The 24,614-nt window shown below is 41.7% G+C and overlaps 1 protein-coding gene across 1 annotated transcript in view; it reads right to left on the bottom strand.

Annotated features, from left to right (window-relative positions):
• LPAR3 (lysophosphatidic acid receptor 3) overlaps positions 1–22,719 on the bottom strand; it is an 89,433-nt gene extending 66,714 nt beyond the window's left edge. Inside the window, exon 1 of the mRNA XM_035252026.3 lies at positions 22,526–22,719. The gene's annotated coding sequence lies outside the window, so the exon portion shown is untranslated. The remainder of the gene's footprint in view (positions 1–22,525) is intronic.
• Between the last annotated feature and the right edge of the window lie 1,895 nt (positions 22,720–24,614).

Raw genomic sequence — 24,614 nt, forward strand, 5'->3', positions numbered from 1 at the left:
CTGGCCAATTATTTCTTTAGGAATAACCCATAGATTTCAAATTGAAGTAAAGGATATAAATCTATTTAAGGGTTTCTGATACGTCTTGTCAAACTTCACTTAAGAGATATCTTTTTGTTGTTGTTGTTGTTGTTGTTTCAAGATGGAGTCTTGCTCTGTTGCTCACCCAGGCTGGAGTGCACTGGTGCAATCTCAGCTCTCTGCCTCCCGGGTTCAAGCAATTCTCCTGCCTCAGCCTCCCGAGTAGCTGGAACTACTGGCACGTGCCACCACACCCAGCTAATTTTTGTGTTTTTAGTAGAGATGAGGTTTCACCATGTTGGCCAGGCTGGTCTCAAACTCCTGATGTCAGGTGATACGCCCATTTCAGCCTCCCAGAGTGCTGAGATAACAGGTGTGAGCCACTACACCTGGCCTGAGAGATCATATTTTTAACTCTACCAGCAGCATGTGAGAATTAAATACAAAGTTACTAATCTACTGAAATTCAATTTAAATACCTAAAGAGAAATACAGCTTTCAACCATGTTGAAAGAAGCCTGAGGAACTTGTGAGACTCTTTTTGCAACACTACCATTCAAGGACACAGCATTTGCCCCCTTCTGGAAGCAGATATCAGGCCTTCACCAGACACTAAACCAGCTGACGCTTTGATCTTGGATCTCCCAGCTTCCAGAAAAGTGAGCAATAAATTTCTGTTTATTTATTAATTACCTAAAGTACTTTTGTTATTATAACAGGAACAGACTAAGACACTACATGGGAAATTTTAATAATACAATTATTATGTGTCTTTTCTAATTAAAAATAATGTATGTATTTTACTTTACATGCCCTATATATCTAAGAGAAACACATTTCTAATTCTAAAATTCAGATTATCCTTGACTAATTTATTAAAAATATAAAGATGAATATGTCACAAAGACACTGGAATTAAGACACTACAAAAATACTGCTCAAATTTTCCTAATTTTATTTTGAAGGGATCTTAAAATTTTAGTTTTATTTCTTATGTTTGGTCAAATTTTTAATTATATCAAGCACTAAAACCTCAATGATTTTTACTTCAAAAATTTCCGAATGCAACTGTCCCTTGTCAAAACCAAAACAGTTTAAGACGTGTTTTGAGCAAAAATTGCCCTGAGACTGAGAAGCAATTTTGTCTTACAATGTTATCACAGAAAAACTATGATTAGCCAGAACTCCCACTAAGCAGTGCTGTACCCTGGCTCCAGATCCTACTTTTGGGAGAAACAGGGAATGAGAGCAAAAAACTTCATATAGGAAATTGGTGAAAAAGATTCCACAGAATGGAATTCTATTCAGTCTATAAAATACATACTCATTATGAAGTTGCAGTAATATAAGAAAAGGCCCATGTCATTACTTTAATACACAATACACATACAAAAATTTGTGTAACTATTTTAAATGATATACAAGTCATTACTTTAAGATGTAATATACATACAAAAATTTAGGTGCGTGTTAACTATTTTAAATGATATAGAAAAAGATAATGAAAAAATCTCAATACGTGAATAGTTAATGGTGGAACCGTGAGTCATTTTTTAAAAATTCTTTCCAATTTTTTTTCATCTACTACCTTTTCTGTAATAAGTAAATCAAGACTTTTAATCAGGAGCATATATCCTACTTAATGTATTCTATCTTTCTTCTATAATTATGGCTTTGAAAAATCAAAATTAATGTTTAAAGAAAATGCCTCAAAGATTTGCATATGGTCAGTTTATTCTTACTAGCACAGCATACTTTAGGGTTTTTCAGTGACAACAAAAATAAAATAGTATTCTACTTAATCTTCACATAAACCAAAACTTGGCTTGCTAAACCCTGACCACACCAGGGCATATCTTTCACCAATTCTATAAAACATTTCCTAATGCTATCACCACAGATCTCCCCAGTACATAACATACTATCTACAGATCAACATATTGTCTTAGCTAGAAATTACCAAAAACTTTTAGCAACCTTATAACAAATGACTGATTAGTTATCTCCTGGCCTCTCTTAACCATTAAAACATGATTCTGTAATTTTCGACAAATTAATAAGTTACTTCAGTTCTAGCCTAAATGTCCCCTCCACAAAGATACCTTCTCTGACCAATTCAAGATTGCTCCACAGCTCTCATTCTCAGAAAGTCCTGGTTTACCTCCATTAGAGATACCCAGTTGCCTGTGACCCAATATTTTCTTTTGTGTTTAAGCATGTATTGTCCCACCCCTAGACAATTCCACGCCAGCAGAGCAGGGAACTTGCCTTTTATGCTCACCTCTACAGCATCAGTATTTGTTGAATGAATGAAAGAATAAATCTCTGCCCTACACTATCTTTTTCCATATCTAAAATGAAAAGTTTCTGTGAAGTGCCTTGGTGGACTTACACATCAATCACTAAATATGACAATTAGCGAGCTCTGTCACCTATTAACCAAGTGTTCTCAGATACATTACCTAATATCTCTACTTTATTATTACTATTTTTGATTATTAATATTTGAGTGCTTATTCTCTGCCAGGTGTTGAACTATAATTACATAGATTATCTCATGGAATCCTCCCAACAATTATGTAGATACTATTATTATACTCATTTTACAGTTGAGAAAACTGAAGCACCCTTGTCTAAGGTCACACAGCTAGAGATTCTATTCAGGCAGCCTCGTTGTACAGCCTGCATTCTTATCTGCAACACTGCTTTCTCTCCACAGGCATGTGAAATGCCAGACAGAACCAAGAACTATATTTATACATACAATAGTTACAGAATTACCAAAATAGAATGATCTGATCAAATCACATTAAAAGACTGCCCCATACTATAAAAAACTGGGGCCATTCTAAACAGTCTTTGGCTTTTTCTTTTTTTCTTAAATAACTCTGAGAAGGGTAGAAAAGATACTTTTCTGAAAATATGTTTTCAATTTTCAGGTCAATTTCAGGACCAGGTTGACACTGCTAAACTTACTTCTGTCAAATCCCAAGCTGTTTTTTGTTTGTCTGTTTTTCTACTAAAGGTTTAGAGGGTTTGACAGTTCTAACCTAGAAACAAAAGATGCTAAACTTTGGAGCAATTACCACAACTTCAAACTTCAGTAATTTAAGACTTCATAAAATGATGGTTTAGAAAATCTATATGTGGAATCCAAATGAAAACTTCATGAGCAAAGCTTTCATTTAGACTCTTCCAAACTTGCTTCCCTGAGAAAACGTCCAGCCAGCCTAGAATGTGGAAACAATTATGAAAATTAAGACATCTGAAAACCACTCAAGCAGCTTTTATTTCTAGCTACTTCTTATGAGAAAAGTTGCTGCCTGGCCTTTTAGCTGGCTTTCAGTAACACTTTCCTCTTCCTCCTAGGAAGTATGATACATCAAAGACATGGTCAGTCGATACTGTGCATATCTTCTTTCTCTATAGTTCACAAATGTAGAATGGTCCTCTCCTCTCAGGAAACCCCATCCAAATGGGAGTTGGATGTTAGGTTAGTTGGTACTCTAGCAACCAATCCTAGGTAAGCAATCACAGTCTGTTCATGAATTCCTTTTAATAATTCACGTTAATGGCAAAATCGGATAGCATGGAAGATTTACATCCACATGGAATTCTGGAGGTTCATTTTAGCCATTAGTTTCAAGGCCTTTGCACTTGCCATTCCTTCTGCCCAGAAGCTTTTTCCCCCAGATACCCAGGGGGCTCATTTCTCTACCTCATTCCTGCTCAAATTCACTTCCTCAGAGATCCCTTCCCTGCCACTCTCTAAAGAGCACCACATGACCTCACCCCCTGCTGCACTTAAGCCATTTACCCTGCTTTATTTTTCTCCACAGCATTTCTCGCTACCTCAACTATCTACTTGTGTTATGGTCATTCTTCCCAACTAGAAGGTATGCTTAGGAAGGCAGAGAATGTATGTTGTTACGGTGCCTGCAACAGTGCCCAGCACACATTAGGGACTCAGTAAATTCTTGTTAAATGTAGAATTAAATGAAGTATTCTTGTGCACTCATGCCTACAGGCCCCCTAACCTTTACCCAAACTGAGCATTATTACTTTATACTTCTGTTTATTCTCTAATTTGGGTCTCACGACTCATTCATTCCCTGGGTAGACTTGGCTCCAAGTCCTGCAAGCTGAGAGGTATGAAGAGTGGGTTCCCTAACTCCAGAAAAGCAGCTCACCTGAGCAGACCAGTCTGGGTCACACGGAAGGACAGTCCCATAATACAGACCTCTCCCTGTTAGTATGAACACAAGAAACAAAGATTCCTCTTTGAATAATACTTCAAAAGAGATAGGAATCCAATGGCCAAAGCTAGAACAACCCAAGCAACAAAGTGAAGTGTATTGAATTATAACCCAAAGTATATAATCAACATCCATGAGTCCATACTGATATAAATGACTGAATAAAATAATAAATGGAAAGATGAGACAAACCTCCCAGGCAGAAGAATACCAAATAAACAATATAGATATTACCCCGTAAAGGAGGGGGAGCACAGCTTCTTTATATGAAGGCAGCACATAGGGGCCTCTTTCCAAAGAGCACAGTACAGAAATGGGGTTGGGAGGGGTTAGTGATGTCTCCACAGAGAAACTTGACAAACACTACTTCAGGATAAGTAAAAGTAAACATGCTAATCAAAATGCTTAAAATTAATAGGATTTATATATAATATAACTGCACATGGTCTATTATACAGGAAATAATCCTTAGGTCATTGTATAATTACATTTCAGTAGCTTTACTGTTTTGTTTTGTTTTTTCTTTTTCTTTTTTTTTGAGATAGAGTCTCATCCTGTCACCCAGGCTGGAATGCAGTGGCGCGATTTAGGCTCACTGCAACCTTTGCCTCCCAGGTTCAAGCAATTCTCCTGCCTCAGCCTCTCAAGTAGCTAGGACTATAGGTGCGTGCCACTACGCCAGACTAATTTTTTTTTTTTTTGTATTTTTAGTAGAGACAGGGTTTTACCATGTCAGCTAGGATGATCTCAATCACCTGACCTTGTGATCTGCCTGCCTCAGCCTCCCAAAGTGCTGGGATTACAGGCATGAGCCACCACACCCGGCCTTCAGTAGCTTTACTGTTTTAAGGGGTTGAGAATGTCAACATCAACAGTGATCAATCACATTGCTAGTCTGTAATCTTGATAAGATGTGTTACTCCATGACGGAGATCACAGAATAAATCGCAGTTTACTCTGTGATCTTCCTCCCAAAAACCCGTAACCCCAGGCTAATCATGAAAAAAACATCAAACAAATCCCAGCTGGGGAGCACTCTACATTTCTGACCAGTACTTCTCAAAACTGTCAAGATCATCGAAAACAAGGAAAATCTGAAAAAACTGTCACAGCCAAGAGGAGCCTAAGGAGATATAATGACTAAATAGGATATGCATCCTGCGGGGGGGATCCCGGAACACTGAAAGGACAGGGGTAAGAACTAAGAAAATCTTAACAAAGTAGGATTTTAGTTAATAGTAACATATCCCTATCAGTTCATTAATTATAACAAATATACCACAGTAATGTAAGATTTAATAATAAGGGTTACTGTGTGTGGGAGGGGGTATAATATAGGAACTCTCCGTACTGTGCTCAATTTTTCTGTATATAGAAGATTGCTCTGTAAATAAACAAATATTACAAATAATTTTTAAAGAGGAGGCATGTGATTGACTCTACTACACTACAGTAATTTAAAATAAATAAAGCCCCTGTGTTTCATAAGCAGTTACTTTACTCTTTGATATGGTAAAATAAACAGAGGAGTAGCAATTTGTTCAAGATTAAATTTAAACAGATATTGTCTGTAACTGAGAATGAGATGCCTCTGATATTTTTGGATAAAGCGAACATGTTTATTTTACCCTTGTTAAGGGTAGGGCTACAATTCTGTTTCCCTACCTTTATATTCTAGATCATTTCTCTGGAGAAAGCTAAACCCTCAGCATTGCTAAAGTTTCGTTACTCTATTTCTTTTGAACAATTTATTTATTTATTTATTTTCTGAGAGGAGTCTCTGCTCTGTCACCCAGGCTGGAATGCAGTGGCAAGATCTCTGCTAACTGCAGCCCCTGCCTCCTGGGTTCAAGTGATTCTCCGGCTTCAGCCTCTGAAGTAGCTAGGATTACAGATGCCTGCCACCATGCCCAGCTAATTCTTATATTTTTAGTAGAGATGGGGTTTCACCATGTCGGCCAGACTGGTCTAGAGCTCCTGACCTCAAGTGATTTGCCCACCTCAGCCTCCCAAGGTGCTGAGATTACAGGCATGAGCCATGGCACCTGGCCTCTTTAGAATTCTTTAGAAATCTTAAACTTGGACATCTAAAATTGCTCTGATCTAGATCCTCTTTCATGTAGCAACAAAGTCTCCATAGCACACTGGTCAGTAGGGGTTTCAAGAGGAGAAGCCACAGAGAGGCAAGCACACAGTGGGTGTGCTTGGGAAAATACTTAATACAAATGTAAAGCTTAAGGGTCTCAGGTCATCTTCAGCTCAGAGATGGTGACACGCTGGGAAAAAAACTGCAGCCTGAGCTTAGCAGAATAAACAGGTTGGTTCTTGTGTCAGTGCAAGTTTCGGAGCCCTTCAGCAGGGAGGACAGCCTATAGCATGTCAGGGGACTCACCTACTGTTCTCTCCCCATCAAGTGGGGTTTATAGAAAGCCTTGGTATATATACACAGCTTCTACCCTAGGACTTGTTTAATAAACAACTAGAATCAAAGATATTGTTCCCCAGATATTCCTGATGGCTGAAGACTGTCTTAAGCCTCTTGATTAAACAGGAAAGCATACATGAAAACATACAGAATTGAACTAAAAAGGTGACACATGAATTTTATGTGATCAGCAAATGCCTTGACTTAGTTTATTCAAACATAACACAAATCTTTACTTGTGTTTGCTTTATATAATTTTAATCTTTGTCTAACTCATTAGGCTAGAAAGATGACTAATACATTTTGTCCTTTGACTCATAAGACAGAAAAAGTAAACATGCTAATCAAAACACTTAAAATTAATATTATTTATATATAACTGCACATGGTCTATTATTCAGGAAAAAATCCTTAGATCACTGTATGATCACATTTCAGTAGCTGTACTATTTGAAGGGGTTGAGAATGTCAATTTTTTTTTTTTTGAGATAGAGTCTAGCTCTGTTACCAGCCTGGAGTGCAGTGGTGCAATCTCAGCTCACTGCAATCTCCACCTCCCAAGTTCAAATTATTCTCCTGCCTTACCCTTCTGAGTGGCTGGGACTACAGGCCCATCCCACCACATCCACTAATTTTTGTATTTTTAGTAGAGGCAGGATTCACCATGTTGGCTAGGCTAGTTCTAGATCTCGAACTCCTGATCTCAGATGATCCACCTGCCTCAGCCTCCGAAAGTGCTGAGATTACAGCATAAGTTACCATGCCTGGTCAAGAATGTCAAATTTTGAAGTGCGAACATTCATAGCTGAGAGATATTCTTCTTATACAAAGGACCTTGCCATATGCAAAAATATATTTTGAGACATTTCAAAGTGCTCATTTATACCAAATGACTTCTGCTATGGCATAAATATGTCCCCCAAAGTTCATGTGTTGGAAACCTAATCCCCAGTGCAGTAGTATTGAGAGGTAGGACTTTTAAGAGGTGGACTAACGGATTACCTCTGTTATTGCGAGTGGATCTGTTATCACAGGAGTGGGCTCCTGATCAAAAAGAATGAGTTTGGCCAGATTTCCTCTGTGTCTTACATGCTTGCTTCTCCCTTCCACATTTCCACCATGAGGTGACCCTTGCCAGAGCCAGTACCATGCTCTTAGACTTCCCTGTCTCCAGACTCTGAGAAGTCCATTTCTTCTCTTTATAAATAACCCAGTCTTTGGTATTCTGCTTGATAGCATCAGAAAATGAACTCAGGCAAATATCCATGAAAAGGAAATTCTATTTCTTTACATTGTAAAATTCACAACAGACAAAATTTTGGTTTAAATTTGTTTGTCCTAGTCGAACTGTGGTACCGTATTCCCTTTCTCACTCCATTTCATGACCTGTCTCCCATCTCCAGTCCTGAGGTCTCTTTCTCCACATGGTTTGTTCTAAACAATCCTGTTGCCAGCAACAGGTTAACAGTGACCTATGGCATCTCCTTCTTGGTTCTGGAGATCATACATACCCGGGTTAGTGCCTGTCTGAATCCTCAAACTCTACATAGGAGGGAAAATAGTATGTTTAAAGCATGCAGCTGTAGTGGGAAACAGTTCTTCTAATCAAAGCTTCAAAGATATTAAAGAAAAGCACTGTTACTGCTAAACAAACAAGCCAGAAAGGCTCTTCAAGAATCCTATGCCTTGATCAGAAAGCAGGATCCATCACTGGAGAGGAAGGCTCATACCTCATATCCCTCCTCTTCTACCTCCCTCCCTCTCCTACCCTTGTCTGGTAGTAAAGGTATTCAGGTCGTGTAAATGAATATAACACATATTCGAAGGCTGTGCCTAATCTCATCACGTGCATCCTCCAGCTCCCCTCCCTACGCTGTATCCCACAAGGCTGGCCCTTAGGGACTGCTTCCTTGCTTTCCAGCTTCTGCCAATGAAAGGCACATCAAGAGATGGGAAGGAGGGAGGAGGGTAAGGTTGAGATACTGATTTCTCCTGCCTCCTCCCCTCCAGGTTGCTGTAGGTTGGCTGGGTAACCACTGTCAGGCAGCCCTCTATATACAGGAAACCTCCCTTAGCTTTCAGGTTGAGAGGTGTTAACCGCTCCCTGCTGTTTCTAGCTCAGGGACACTGTACCATCTCTTCTTGGTTTCCATGATCTCTGCCCTTACTCTGTAAATAGTACCCCTCCCTGCTGCTCCAGTTCCAGATTGAGTATATCACCTCTTTCCCATGGAACTCTACAGTTGTCTCTTAAAGTACATTGTAATAACAACATAAACTGTTATTTGAAAAGTCATACATGTTATGGACTTTCTTAAATATTTTAGAGTGATTTAGTGCACATTTCCTAATTATAAATACAACAACTCTCAGAGAAAGAATGAGGAATACATCACATTCCCAAGAGCATGGACCAGTATCACAATTCTTTTGATGTCCTCAATGTCCCCTCACAAATACCAAAATCCTAGTAAATTTCTCTGCAGATAGTAAGTGATTCAATAAATGAGTGATCTACCCATGGTTTCCTGCATACTAAAGTCTACCTCACAAATGTCTTTCAGTGACATTCAGAATCAGTTCCAACTCTAACTGTATTCCAACCTTTTGCACCAGGGAAATTTCATATATGATATGAATACACGTGTTAATTCTAAGGATTAGCCAGATTTGAATTTAGACACTACAGAGAAGGAAGCAATAGACTTTTCTTAAGATATCTGGCAAGGGATAAGGTAATGACAACCTGAGCCAAAGAACACTGCAGCCCGATGCAAGGCAAAAGCAATCAAATGTAGCTACAGAGCTACACCTAGGTGTACACCATGGTTCATCCTACACAGTGGTGTTTCCATAACTGGCCAGCCACGGGGGATGCTGGATAAGTGTTGCTCTCAGAAAAGCTCTGTTGCCTGCAGCCTTAGTGGAACTGCTATCATGGTAGATGATCTTCAGACCCTGGGGACATAGTCCCTAAGTAGACAAAGCAGCTTGGGGGCTCAGAGCACTGAGAAGGGGGCTCAGGAATAAGCTCTTCCATATTCCACAGCCTCATCTCATTGTAGCATTCTTAACTTCTGCTCCTCCATCTGCTCCTCCCAATCTGAATACAAACAAGCTTCGGGAAGATCAGAGGGAATCCTCATCTTTGGAACCTCTGTAATCTGTACAACTGGAACTTTTCTGCATGTTACATTGATGCTCCTAGAGACGATTTTTATTTACCAGATTCAGACTCTTTCAGCCACTGGGTGGGTGGGGAGTCCCCTGATGTTGCACTGCATATGCTGATGGCTTGACCACCGGACCACAAGCTTCTTAAGGAAAAGAACAGTTTCTTACTCATGATTGTGCCCATCATGTCCAGTACAGTGGCATGTAGTAGATGCACAACAAATCTTTAGTCGATGAGTTAGTTGATTACTTTCAGTTAGTTGGATATAAGAAGATTTGGAAACCTGATCACAATTGTGTTGAACAATGTTAGGATGATACCAAAGAAGAAAGCAAGTATAGGGTACACTTGAAAAAAAAATGGCTGAGAAATACTTGTGACCTCTCATGACATTCAACATATTTTATTAAATATTTGTCTTAACCTCACTTCTAAACTTGTTAGGAGTAGGGCTGGTATCCTTCTGTCTCTCTGATTTTTGAACCACAAACCGAATCTGGCACAAAATTTTTTTTAAAGTATTCAATTTTATTGGATAGTTCCCAAATCTTCTATTTCCAGTCCTTATTTTCTACGGTTTCACTGAGGAAGCTGACAATAGTCATTGTGTTCTTCAAACTCCCTTCCTGCCACTTCCGTGACTTCAATCTCCTGGTTTTTTCCCAATGTCCTCAGTATTCTTATCTCCTGTTTTTCCACCAGCCTTGAATTGCAGACACATCCAGACTTGGTTCTCTGCCCTCTCTTCTTTTCCCTTTAAATTCTCTTCCACCAAAAATATTATTGCTTAAATTATTTCCTCTACGTGGATGACCCCAAATAATTATCACAAGCCCCAACACCCCTCCCAGCCTCTTTCATGCTAAGCTACCACTTAGCATGTCAGGAACCCAGTGTGCCTTGGAGATAAAACAAGAAGAAAGGCACCATGAGGGGAACCCTCTGAATCTGAACCACTCACCTCAGTACTGTTAATATGAAAGAAAAATTAACTTCTGTCTCTGTCAAGTCATTGTAGTTTGGAGCCTCTTTGCCCAAGAAGTCTGCAGCTCTAGGTGAAGGAGCTAGAAGAACCAGAACATGAGCCTGTTTTGGCTGCTCTTTACAGCTTTTAGCTAGCAAGACAAGAGAGAGAAGAGCTCAGGCAAGACTTGTTTGCAAGTATGTAAGCAAAGGTGGAAATAAATGGACAGTGTCCAGAAACCGAGGGCCTTGGAGGATCCAAAAAGTCAGTTGGCCTGTGTAGCTCCAAAGAGTAGAAAAGTGTATTTACCACTCTCAACCTATCTCAAAGGCCTCTCAGTAAACTTTTGCCAAGGACAATGGCAGGCAGGCCTGCAGTAACAATTGGAGTATGGGTGCATCTTCCTACCCAAGTCCATACTTCAGAGAACTTCAGAGTACACGCTACTGAAGAGAGGCAGAGACAGATGGGCCAAGCACAGAAGCTGGAAAATAAGTCATGCTTAAGAGCTTGACTCAGAGTGGGATTTGGATGTGGTAACAGACCTGTCAAACTGATTAAAAGTCTATCAAGTTTATAAGGAACTGTAGTGCCAGGGAAGCCATAGCTTGGCCTGGAAAGGCCCATGTTCATTCTCCCACAAGGAGTACACCCTTCAGATGTGGCCACAGAGGGTAAAGAACAAGGAAGGACTTCCCAGGGGACAAAGACAAAGTCAGGGCTTCTGGGAGGCCCCACCCAGAGAGCAGAAGCATGGACCAATCATGGAACTGATTCCAGCAGGGCTTCATCATTTTTAGGCCCCTGTTACGTGTCTTCAATTCTTCTAAATGGTAGGTCTTATTTTGGTTTTCTTGTTTCTACTCATCCATTAAATAGTGGATGTTTGTCAGAACAAAGAAAAGAAAGGACATTTTAGAGTGGGTATTTAAAACAGAGGATAAAGAAAGAACAGCCAGACCCTGTGGAGTTCTGGGGTCACCTACATGCTGAAGGAAAGCATGGCAGGCTGTGAGTCACAGTAGGGGCAGGATGGTGAGGGGAGAGAAGGGGAAGCTTTGGCATCAACTGGACCTGGGTCAGAGGCAGGTGCATCACTTTCAGCAGTGGCTCTTACCTGGCACACTGCTGATCTGGCCAGAACCTTTTCCTTCTCTAAAAATAGCATAATCATGATGACAACTGTATAGGATTGTTGGAAGGACTAAATTAAAGCAATATTTCTACAGTGCTTAGTGAGATGCTTAGTACATAGGATGTACTCAGTAAATGGCAGACAGCACTTCCAAAGGTTAGATAACTCAAAATTTCTAAAAAGTTCAGTGAAACAGAATTTTTCTAGCATTCCAGAAGATTAACTGTTCTTGCTCTACCACCTCAATTTAACAAGCAATGACAATAAAATGATCCTGTAACTACACTAAAATACCTATAGTCCAAGAAAGAATTTCCCCCTGCCTGAGTATAGCTCAGTGATGCAGTGACTAAGCTTAAGACACTGACATTTTTATTCTCCTGTTGCTTGAAACAAACCAGGGAGGCAGGAGTGGAAAGGGGGAAGAGGAGAAAGAGGAGAGGAAAGGCAATGCAGTGTGGCAGAACACAAGATTTAGGTCCAGACACTAGCAGATAAGCAGGTGAGCCAAGTATTGAGAGAGCATGGCCCCCACAGCTAACATCATACTCAACGGCAAAAAACTGAAAGCTTTTGCTCCAAGATGAGGAACAAGGCAAGGATGCCCACTCTCACCACTTCTATTTGACATAGAAGTCTCTATGGAAGTCCCAGCCAGAGCAATTAGGCAACATAAATAAATAAATAAATAAAAGTCATACAGATTGGAAAGGAAGAAGTAAAATTATCTCTGTTCATCAACAACATGATCTTATATGTAGAAATCACCAAAGACTCCACCAAACCACCCATTAGAACTCATAAACTAATTCAGTAAAGTTGCAGGATACAAAATGCACATATAAAAATTAGTTGCATTTATTTCTATGCACTAACAACAAACAATCCAAAAAGGAAATTAAGAATACAATTAAATTCACAATCGCATTAAAAAGAATAAAACCCTGAGAAATAAACTTAACCAGAAAGGCAAAAAAGACTCATACACTGAAAACTATAAAACACTGATAAAAGAAATTTTTAAAGACACAAATAAAGAGAAATACATTTCATGCTCATGAGTCTGGAGACTGTGAAAATATCCATACAACCCAAAACAATCTATAAATTTAATGCAACCCCTATAAAAATCTGAATGGCATTTTTTACAGAAATATTTTTTTAAAACTCCTAAAATTCATATGGAACTACAAAGGACCATGAATAGCTGAAACAATCATAAGAAAGAAGAACAAACCTGGAGGTGTCACACTTCCTGGTTTTAAAACATACTAAAAAGCTATGTATGGTAGTATGGTACTGCATAAAGTCTGACACACAGACCCATGGAAAAGAAGAGAGGGTCCAAAAACAAACCCACACACACGCACATAATCAGCTGATCTTTGACAAGGGCACAAGAATTCACAACAGAGAAAAGATAGTCTCCTCAACAAATGGTGCTAGAAAAAAGTGGATATTCACATGCAAAAAAGCCCTGGAGCTAGCCAGCCTGAATCTAAAGCCTTGCTTACCAACAAGTTAGTTAACTTCTCTATCTTAATTTCCTCATCTACAAAACGAGGATAATGAGGGTAACTTCCTCCTAAGGCTGATAAGAGATTAATATGAGGTACCTGGACTAGCCCCTAAAAAATAGTTCTAATTTAATTATTGTTATTATCAGTGGGGCCTGAGAAATAGAGCCTCAATTTCCTTTTTTGTAAAAGGGAGACAAGATCTAACTTGTTATTGGGACAAAGTGAATGACGTAGCAAATGTAAAGCCCCAGTCCACTCCAAGGTCTAGAGGACTCAGAGAAAGTTCACTGAGCTCCAGGGTGAGCTTGTTCCCAAAAGGCTGGAAAAAGGGGGCCTCAACAGAGAATATTGGGAAGAGGAAGCCAAAGAAGAATCCTTTCCCTCAGACTGGGTGGGTCACCACAGTAACATCCCAAGGCTAAGGCTTTCTTTCTTCTACCCCCTTAGTCAGAGTCATGAGCTAGTGTTTTTCACTACCTTTTAGTCCCAGAGTCCCAGATGAATGTGTACAATCAGGAAAAAGGGGTTTAACCAGCCAGGCTGAAAACCTAATGTTTAACATTCTTACCATATTACCACACTTCCTCTAAGCCACTCCATTAGGATCTTGGAGTTATCCACCAAAACACATTCACTGACATACCAGTGAACAAATTTCAAAGTTTACCTCTCTTTCGCCATTTGATCCCTCAGTGAGATGGGCAGTGCAGCATTCTCCATTTCCATAGTGGAAAATTAGAAATGGAGAACTGATTCACCCTGACCAGCTCTCATCCTTCTGGCCCAGGGCTTTTTTTTTTTTTTAAACAATACTGACCATTGGAGCCTCTTTTTGGAAGCAAAATCTCTGCCACCTGACCCCCAGAGAAATGACAGATGTAGATTTGTTCTCCGTAGTAACATTAATGCCTTTTGCAAACATTTTCTGAATCTAGAAGAAATATAATGATTGCAGTGAATGTCAATAAAAATCTTGCAGCACATCTCTCCTTAGAATTTTTGATAAGAGTTTATGAGGGAAAATCCATATAATCAAATGAAAATATCAGAGTAAAACTCTAAATACGTCATAGAAATTACCAACCATTAGTCAGTTTGCCTGTTTTGGAGAAAGCTCCGAAGAGAAGAAACTCAGTTTACCTCTACAATTTTAAATGACATTAATTAACACCTTCTCCTAAAACATTTTACTTTCCCCATCAACAAAAAAAAGTATATCAGCTGAAATAGGCCGCAGATCTCATTGTCTGTCTATACGAAATTGGGGTGGAAATGAACTGAGAAAGACAAAGAATAACCTGCTAGCAATCCATGGAAAGTTAACCTTGCTGACATTCCTTTTCACTTCCCTCTGTTGGATGCTCCTGGAATTTGCATTTGTAGAGAGTTGCATACTTGCAATGAACAAGTTCCACTGCTCCTGATGTAGTGGATTCTACCTAACCTTTTATTCTTCTCATCCCTGTCCAACTAACATTCCCTCACTGTTCACCATATGTAAGACAAAGACAGAGGTAAATGAAGACCTGTATAAAGATGCAAAATTTTCCCAGGAACTCATTATCTAGAGCAGCCAGGGCCAATCCTCTCCTCCTCCCAGGGATTCTTAGCACTATCTGGAGGCATCTGCATTACTCATGACTGGGGGTACTATTGGCATCTACTGGGCAGAGGCCAGGAATGCTGCTGCACATGATACAATGCACAGGCCAGCTCTCCACAACAGAGGAGTATCTAGTCCAAAATGTCAGTAGTGCTAAGCTTGAGAAATCCTAACCTAGAGGGTGAGATTAGATATACAATGCAGGGTTAAGTGTGGCAGAGCTGTAATAGAGGTAAAAGTGGAGTGCTATTAGACTGACAACATGTAAACAGGTGGCTACTACTCAGTGTTGAAAAGAACATGGGGACAATGTACCCTTGAAACATGTTGGTGAGAATGTAAACTGATAGGACTTTGGGGAAAGACAATTTGGCAATGTATAATGAAAGAGTTTAAAATATACATAGTATCCCTATCTTTGCTTTCCTTCCATTCCTATCTTCTCTCTTCTTTTCCCTTGTCTTTTCTTCCTTCCACAGAACAGAACAATCAGCATGCAGCTGAGAATGCAATATGAGGCGGTGAAGGGGGGCGGGTGGGGTTGGGAAGGTACATGGAGACTAGAACTATGGCTGGGAAGCCCCACGGAGCCGTGAGCTAGAGGGACTGGAGGCTGACGGTGAAGCTGCCTAGAGACACAGGCTAGCAGGCCTGGCAGCCAAGGACAAGAGGCAGTGGCAAAGGTGGTGGACACAGAGGAGGCAGAATGACCTTCACATTTCAAAGACTGGTTACTTTAGGCAAATAAGCATAAATATTGAAGATAATGAGATGCAGGTTTTCTAACTGCACAGAAGATATGTACAAACATATAAAGGTAGAAGAACAGAAAGCTCCTTGGGTGTTAGAAATTGGAGGTATTAGTATGAATCATGATTTTATAATAAACAGCCTAATACAGAAAAATTTATAAATGTTATGTGTATACACATATACACATATATTTCCCAGCTCTGTCCTCTGAAAGCTCTAGAAGCAATAATATCCCAGTAACAATGGGCACATCAAAGTTCATGTATTCATGTCTAAATATAATTCTCATATTGTATATTAGAGCTCAAAACTTATTCATTCCACAAAACTGCAACTTTGTAGCTTTTGATCTACATCTTCCCTTTTTCCCTGCTTCCACTAATAAACAACACGAGTAGTGCAGAGTACAGTTACTAATACTGTATTGAGGCTGAGCATGGTAGCTCACACCAGTAATCCCAGCACTTGTGATGCCAAGGCAGACGGATGATTCAAGGCTGGAGTTGGAGGCCAGCCTGGGCAACACAGTGAGACTCCTCCTCTAAAAAATATTTTTTAATTAGCTGGGCACAGTGGTGAGCACCTGAAGTCCTAGTTACTTGGGAGGCTGAGGCAAAAGGGCTGCTTGAGCCTAGGAGTTAGAGGCTGCAGTGAGCTATGATCACACCACTGCACTCCAGCCTGTAGGACAGAGATACCCTGTCTCCAAAAAAAGTAATAAATCCTGTGGTTTGCTAATTTGCCAAGAGAGCAGATCTTAGGTCCTCTTATCACAAACACAAGAAAGGTAACTATATGAGATAATGGGCACGTCAATTTGCTTGACTGTGGTAATCACTTCATTATATATATGTTTATCAAGATAAATACATGAAAATATCATGTTGTATGCCTTAAAGATATAAAATAAAAATAAGACAAAAATACTATTCTCTACTAAACGGGAAGCCTAACTACATCAAGGAAAGTAAAAGATGAGCCTAGATCATCTGGGGAAGCCAGGAAAGAAATACACAATGAATGATAGGGATATGTTAAAAGGACACAGGGGCCAGCTCCAGGGGGTCTCCACTGGCCAAATTGAGCACAATTTGAGCATTAAAATAAAAAAAAAAATCGTGAGACTTCAACATATTGAATACCTAAGGAATCCATGAATACTTCCAAATAAAAACTGACAGAAAAAGAAAGTTCTTCATTATAGTAGAATGCCAGCAAACAAATGTAGAAAGAGTGATGGCAATAAAGAATCACCATTTGAGGCTGGGTGTGGGGGCTCATGCCTGTAATCCCAGCACTTTGGGAGGCCAAGGCAGGTGGATCGCTTGAGCTCAGGGGTTTAAGACCAGCTTGGGCACTATGGTGAACTCCATCTCTACAAAAAATTCCAAAAAAAAAATTACCCAGGTGTGGTGGTGCACACCTGTAGTTCCAGCAACTTGGAGGGCAGGAGGATAACTAGAGCCCAGGAGGTTGAGGCTGCAGTTAGCCAAGATCATGCCACTGTATTCCAGCCTAAGCAACAGAGTGAGATCTTGTCTTAAGAAAAAAAAAAAAAGAATCACCATTCGGCAACATTCATAGAGTGGCTGATTCAGGCAGATGTCATCAATTAACGTAAGTCTGCAGGTAAAGGTTTAATGAGGAACAGGCTATTTGCATAAACTTAGAATACTTCCCCACAAATGCCAATACATTTCAAAGGAAAAATGGTGAATTTATGATGGAGAAATCTGGCAGACACCAACATAACCAGGTGATTGAGGTCAGTAGGCCAGTAGTGGGACGGGATGGCACCATGTGCCTTTTGTTGTGAGAAGCTGAGTTTCATTTCTGAAGGATTTCTGCCAAGAATGCATGACTTCAATCAGGTTCTGAGGAAATATCCAATATACCCAGGTTGAGAGTCATCCTACAGCATGTAGGACCTATACAACTGCAACGACTTTAGGAACAGGGAAAGTCCAAAGAACTATTCCAGAAGAGACATGGTAACTAAATGTAACATGAATCCTAGATCAGACAGGTAGAAGAGACATTTGGGGGATAACTGACGAAACAGGAAGGGGCTCTGTGGATTGGATAGCAGTGTTGTGCCAACGTCCATTTCCTGATTTGATGGGTGTATGCTCGTTACATAGAAAGCCAGAGTGCTTGTTTTCTGTTTTGTGTTTAATGCTGAAGTGTTTAAGAGTGATGGAGAATAACATCTACGACTTGCTCTCAGTATAAAGACCAATGATGTATATGGTACGTGTGTACGTGTGTGTCTATATATCTATATATATGGAGAGAGAGAGAGAGAGAAGGATGGAGAGAGAGAGTGAGAGATTGAGATTTCAATCCTAATACCATAGAGACATAGAAAATGATCATACTACTTATTTTCTCTTCACCAGACGCATGTCATAGTTTTTGTCTAGAGAAAGGCCTTCCTTACCCCCATTCAAATAACTGACTTATTAAAAATCAAGCAGGGCAAGGGGTAAATGACTCACTGATGTGCTCCCAATAAACTCTATACCTGATCCCTTGCTTTGGTCTTCTATAACTAGTCACTGCCAATGGCTCTGAACCTTAACTCTGGATTTCTACCTTCTTAGAGAGTGAATGCTGCTGACAGACTCCACTGCCCATCTTTGAATTACATGGTCTGAGTCTGTCTGGGGGCAGCTCCAGAATTTCTACAGAGAATGTGTTTCAGGACAGCTTGGCTTAAAGGGGAGATCAGGGGCTTGCCTCAAAGCTGCATTTATAAAGCAAGTACACTACTTTTACTTAGATGGCATGTTTGCTTGGATGGAGGGGCTAATGTGCCCTGACAAGCCCTGTCAACCCAACCTATCAAGTCATCCCTTGATAACACCTTGGTCAATCTGCATATGGTAGAGTCAAGGCCGGGGTAGAGAAGTTCCAAGTTAATGTCCCAGGGAACAGTGCAGACACAGAACTAGCTGATGAGTAATTAGGGAGGCTGATAAACATCCTCAGGAAGAAGTGAGGCAGGCTGTGCTGGGCAGGTTCTTTCCAGAGTGACACCCAGTCTAGACCAGCCTGAGGTGTACAAATGATTTACATCTGAGAAGGGGTAACAAGGTTCATGGCATTAGGGCAGTATCAGGGTTCATGGGCAAGGGAGGAGTTCAAGGCTGTAGACAGATACAACAAGAGGCCAGGCAGGGAGGGGAAAAGGAATAGAGGACATATGACTGGGGGTGATGAAGAGTGGGGTGGGACAACCCAGGATGTCAAAGCCTCCCTCTCAATGGGTACTTACCCCCTGGCTTGCCAGGACAGGCAGATAGCAACAAACACCTTTCAGACCAAATTAAATAATTAGTTTAATTTAGGGGTGGGGGGCAATGCCTTGGGTCAGTTTAAAGCTTTGCAGAGTGAACTACAGATCCAAGTCAGCAAGAAGGCACAGTGGAGTGAAGATGGCCTAGGTCGACCCAATACATTGTCCAACGCTGCCATCAGCACTCTCCTCCTGACACATGGAGTGGGTGGCCAGCTGTTGGTGTTTGTCCACTAAGAACAGAGATGTGCAGACAGTACAGGTAATTCCAAGATGAAATTAAAGCTTCTCTGGAAGTTTTCCCTGTGCCTTCCACCATGTAGTGTTGGGTAACCTCAGTCCTGAAATTTATCTTCCTCTCATATTCCCCACAGAGCAGTTTCTCAACCTTTGATTCGATTTCCTTCTTGAAGTCCAGTATGATGTCAGAGGACAGGAGGGAAGAATGTGAAGGAACTGCAGGAGTGCCCCCTCAGCACTCAACCCCTGCTCGTGGAGATACTGCCAACTCCCCTGCCTGGGGCAGCCCACATCTGGATGCCCTGCCTCTTTAATTCCAACATTTATATGCTCTTCACAAGGTACAAAGCTCTTTCACATATATAAGTTAATGGACTCCATCAACAACCCATGCACATAGGTACAAAAGTAATTATTATCCCCATTATATAAATGAAAAAACTTATTCAAACATAACAATCTATTCAGGGTCACAAGAACTCACAAAAGTGGGACTAGGATTCAAACACAGACCCCTGTATTCCAAGTACCTCTAGTCCACCATTTGTAAAAGCACAAAATCTCAGCACTTATGCAGACAGCTCCCCAGGCCCACCACCACCTCTTCCATCCATAGCAGGACTCCTCCACAAATACAGAATCCAGGATAAGGGACAAAGGATCATCAAGGCCAGAAAGAGGGAGGCTCAGTACCTGTAGGAGGAATGAAGGAGGAGCAAAAGGCCCATGGCCAGGAAGAGAAAAAGCAAGTAAGAAAAGTGTGTATAACATCTCTAAGTCACCTAAGGCTTACTGTTTACACAAATGTCAATACTTAAATTTTTATCTAGGAGGAAAAGAGGGCAACCTGCATTTAAGGAGTACATCCTGTACATGACAGACCATGCTCAGTGCTTTCTCTTTTAATCTTGGAAAATGGTATAATCTTCATTTTTACAGGTCAGGAAATTAAGGCTTAGAGAGGTGAAGCTATGTGCCCAAGGTCACAAAGCCTGGACAGGAACAAAAGCTGGTCTGACTGCAAAGCCTTTGTCTTCCCTTTATGCCACATTAATAATGCCTTGGGCCTGGTCTCTGCCATTTAGAGGCTTGCAATCAGACTTAACCACTCTGTTGGGTATAATCACAGGTCAGAAAGCATTTGAACTAATGTATACTCCAAAGAGAATGGCTAATGGGTAATTTGAGTTATAGTAATTCCCATTTGAGTTATAGTGATTCCCCTTGCCCCAACCCAAAGAAATAAGAGGTTGGTCTTAAGCTATCATGCACTGCCACTCCTCAGCAGCAGGCTGAGAAACTTGGAGAAGCAGCAGCCAGCCTTAGGCATGTGTGAACAAGTGATGTGCACACAAGTGATGTGCACAAGAGAGTGTGTGTCTGGGTGCTGCCTGGCTACAATGCTGTGTGTGCATGTTTTCCACTGTGCACATGTTTTAGAAAAATTAGAGAGTTAACATGCAGTTTCTCAAATAGATTCCTGTGTACACACATGAAAAACAATCTCATATTTTAATGTTTTCAATTCAGTCTCCATTCATAGAAAATATATGCAGGCCTGTTCTAACAAGTATCTTGCAAAATAGTGAGATATCTAAAATAGGTCTGACCTGATTTTTTAAAAAAAAGAGTCTGGTAGTTGATAAATGCACTTGAAAGGTTTAGACAAGAGGAGTGTCATCTGTCATTAAATCCAAACCTCAAAGTTTTGAATTCTAAAGACAAAAAAAATTTTGCCAAAATGACTTATTTTCCTAGTTATATGGTAGTGACAATCAATGTAAGTGTTGTCCAAACGGTTAGACGCCCAGATCTCCACAGGATAACGAGGTCCTTGCAGTCTCAAGGCACAAGAGACGACTCGAAGATTATCTCAGTTACACAACCCTCACTGGTAGGGTTTGCTTGCTGGTCTTTTTAGGATAGCCCAGTTTGTTTAGACAAGCCTGGAGTTAACAAAGCCAAGGTGTGTGTTTCTAACTGTATCGCTTCTGTCCAAAAAAGAGGAAAACTATTTACCCGACTCAGACCACTAAACAATATCGGATCCACTTGTCCCTGGGAAGCAGGGTTAGCAACTGTTGATAGATCACTGGAACACCCAGCAACTCTTCTTAGCAATACAAAAGTCCATGCATTAATGAAACGTGCGGGTACATGGAAGAAACCTATTTGCAAAGAGGAGATTGTCTGTTTGTAACGGACATTTGCTTTATTCTCCAACTGATACAGACTAAGTCGGAACCATGAGAAGGTCCTTTATTTCTAAATGTCATCCCAGGACTAGGTAATGCTACTTTAGGAGGAAAAGCAGGAGGAAGAAATGCGTTGTAATGACAACAGCAAATTACAGGGGGAAATATTTCGTGGAAATTACTGAGTTTAAAAACACTGACCTGCAAATGCTTTTCAGGGCTATTTTAATGATTACCTTAATAAGACTAAAATGTTTCCAATATTCACAGTCACTCCTCAAATTACACGCTTGAGGAATTTCTAAGCAATTTTGTGTAGCTGCAACTTGTTGAGGGAAAGCGATAAAGTAACTCTGCTACAGAACAAAGCACTTTTGTCACAGTGGTGAGGGGCCATACCCTGAACAAACAACCCTGACAGTGTTGCTAGTTACTAGTTCCCCAATCTTTAGAAGCCTGCACGTGGTTCAAGATGTTCCCCAGCGGACACACCCCATACCAGACGTAACTGGAGGCTGAAAAATGTTACACCCCTAGGCTTCACGAGGGAACCCCGTTTCCTAATCACCATCGACGGCAGTGAGACTGAGTTTGCAGAGAACCACCTGTGCAAGGGCAGAGGCAACCTGTGCCGCGCTCTCTTCGCCTCTGCGCCCAGCCCGCCGGCCCTCAGCGGGGACCGACGCAACCCCGGTTTTGCATCTAGATTGCTTTTTGCTCCTGGGGGGGAAAAGGTGGGAAAACAGTAGGTTGTGCCACACACCCGCCGGGAGAGCCTGTCCCAGGAGTTTGGAGTGGGTCTGGAGCCCAGGCTTGCACGCCAGGCAACCCCGAAAAGCGGCCGGTTGGGCCCCGCGGGCGCCCCTACGCCCGGGCCTCCCAACGCGCGCTCCAGCGACGACGGCTCCGGGAACCCTCCCGGCTCCGGACCCTCACTCACCGCTCACGCTCACCCGCGCCGCCGAGCCCGGGAGCGGCGGCACCTGCGGCTGCTGCATGCCCTCGGGGCCAAGCGCGACGGGGTGACCAGGCGCCGGGTTTCGACAAGGAGCGTAGTAGCAGCGGAGGACGCGGCGGGCGGGCGGCGAGGCGCCTCTTCTCCAGCGGCCGCCGCGACTCAGCCAGAGCAGTAGCAAAGTTTGGCGGTGCGAGGGAGGGACCGAGGGGCAGCGGCCCCGCCCGGCCCCGCCCTACTCAACCCTGCGGGGCGCGTCCGACGTTCCCACGGGAGAGCGCCCCCAACCGGCGAGGCCGCGAGCTGCGTGCTCTTGCTGACGAATTCCTGCCTGGGATCGTCCCCAGGTGGGTGGTTCGCCCTAAGCGGGAGAGGCGCCCAGTAAAGGACCGCTAGCACCCACAAGCCTTTCGGAGCCATACCTCGGAGCTCCGATTTAGAACGCAGTCCCTCTGTCCCTCTGGCCTCAGAGATTTGTTTGAAGTGGCTGCGGGAAGTGCAGCCCACACCCACTACCCGTGGGAGGCAGGTTCTAGGCCAGGCCCACCTAACGCTGGAGAAGTCAAACCCAAAGCTACCCCAGGGTGCAGACAGCCCCCAGAGGCAACCAAAAATATTTAAGCTTCTTTTAAGAGACTTCTTGGTCTCCTGAGACAAATAGTCCTGAATGCTTTGTTTTTCAAAGTTGAAATATAAAACCTCCACTGACCCACCTTTAGTAAATTAGAAAGATGCAAAGTAAAACAAATGTCATGAGGGCATTGTTCTCTCTAAATTCTGCAAAGCAATAACGAAGTCACAGAAATGTTCAAAGTTGTGCTTTCCTGGCGACCCTACAAAAAGCAAATACTGTGAGGTGAGGTCCTTCCCACTCAGGCTTCAAACCCTTGAGAATCAATGAGAGTGATGTGTCCAGGGGCCGGGTGTGGTGGCTCACGCCTGTAATCCCAACACTTTGGGAGGCCGAGGTGGGCGGTTCACGAGGTCAAGAGATGAGACCATCCTGGCCAACATGGTGAAACCCCATCTCTATTTAAATAAATAAATAAATAAATAAATAAATAAATAAATAGAGAGTGGTGTGTCCAGGCGTCTTCCTGTGACCCTTTGCCATCCATCTATCCATTCATTCATTCATCTTGCATTCAGCATTACTACTGGGCCCTTCTGTGTGCCAGCTAGGAACCACATCCTTGCAAACGACCTGTTAGATAATCTGCCCCCTACCATCAAAGAGATTCTGTTCTCTCTGCAGAGGATGTTTTAATAAGGTTACATCCCTTACCAGTGGGTCTCATCCTATAGACAATAATAGCCTACTGTGTCTCAAACCTCCCCAGGGCTACAACTAAGTTTTTATCAGCACGTGAAAATTACTGTTTCATCTGAATATTCGGAAAATTTCTGCAGTGTCTTGCAGTTGAACTGTGTAGAGAGAAGTACAACTTGCAAAGGTAAGGCCAAGGAAAGATCATGTGTTTACCAGAACAAGCAGAAACCTTGCATATGATAGAGCTCAGTGGCCAACATGGTGAAACCCCATCTCTACTAAAAATAAAAAAAATTAGCTGGGCGTGGTGGTGCATGCCTGTAATCCCAGCTACTTGGGAGGCTGAGGCAGGAGAATAACTTGAACCCAGGACACAGATGTTGTGGTGAGCAGATATTGTGCCATTGCACTCCAGCCTGGGCAACAGAGTGAGATTCCGTCTCAAAAAGAAAAAAAAAAAATCTTGGTCAAGGGAGAAAACAGCTCAGCTCAAACATCACAGTGTTGAAGGGCAACCCGGTAAACACAGAAATACTCAACCACCAGCATTTAGTGAATACTTGACTCATCAAACGGGTAGTATGTTGAGTAAGTTGTAGGCTAGACTGTAAACAACACTAAGAGCCTTCTTTTGCTGGGAAAATCTGTTCTGAATCCAAACAATTTACTAACAAAGGCACTTTGGAAACATATTATGTTGCATTATGTTGTACCTTGGGAACTCTCTGAACTTGAGGTAATTGCAAAGCAGAACAGGAATCCCACAGAGTTGAATCTGAATCCTTAAAAAGTGAAGAGGGCATG

Source organism: Callithrix jacchus, chromosome 7 (genome assembly GCF_049354715.1).
Source record: "Callithrix jacchus isolate 240 chromosome 7, calJac240_pri, whole genome shotgun sequence".
NCBI classification, from domain to species: Eukaryota; Metazoa; Chordata; class Mammalia; order Primates; family Cebidae; genus Callithrix; species Callithrix jacchus.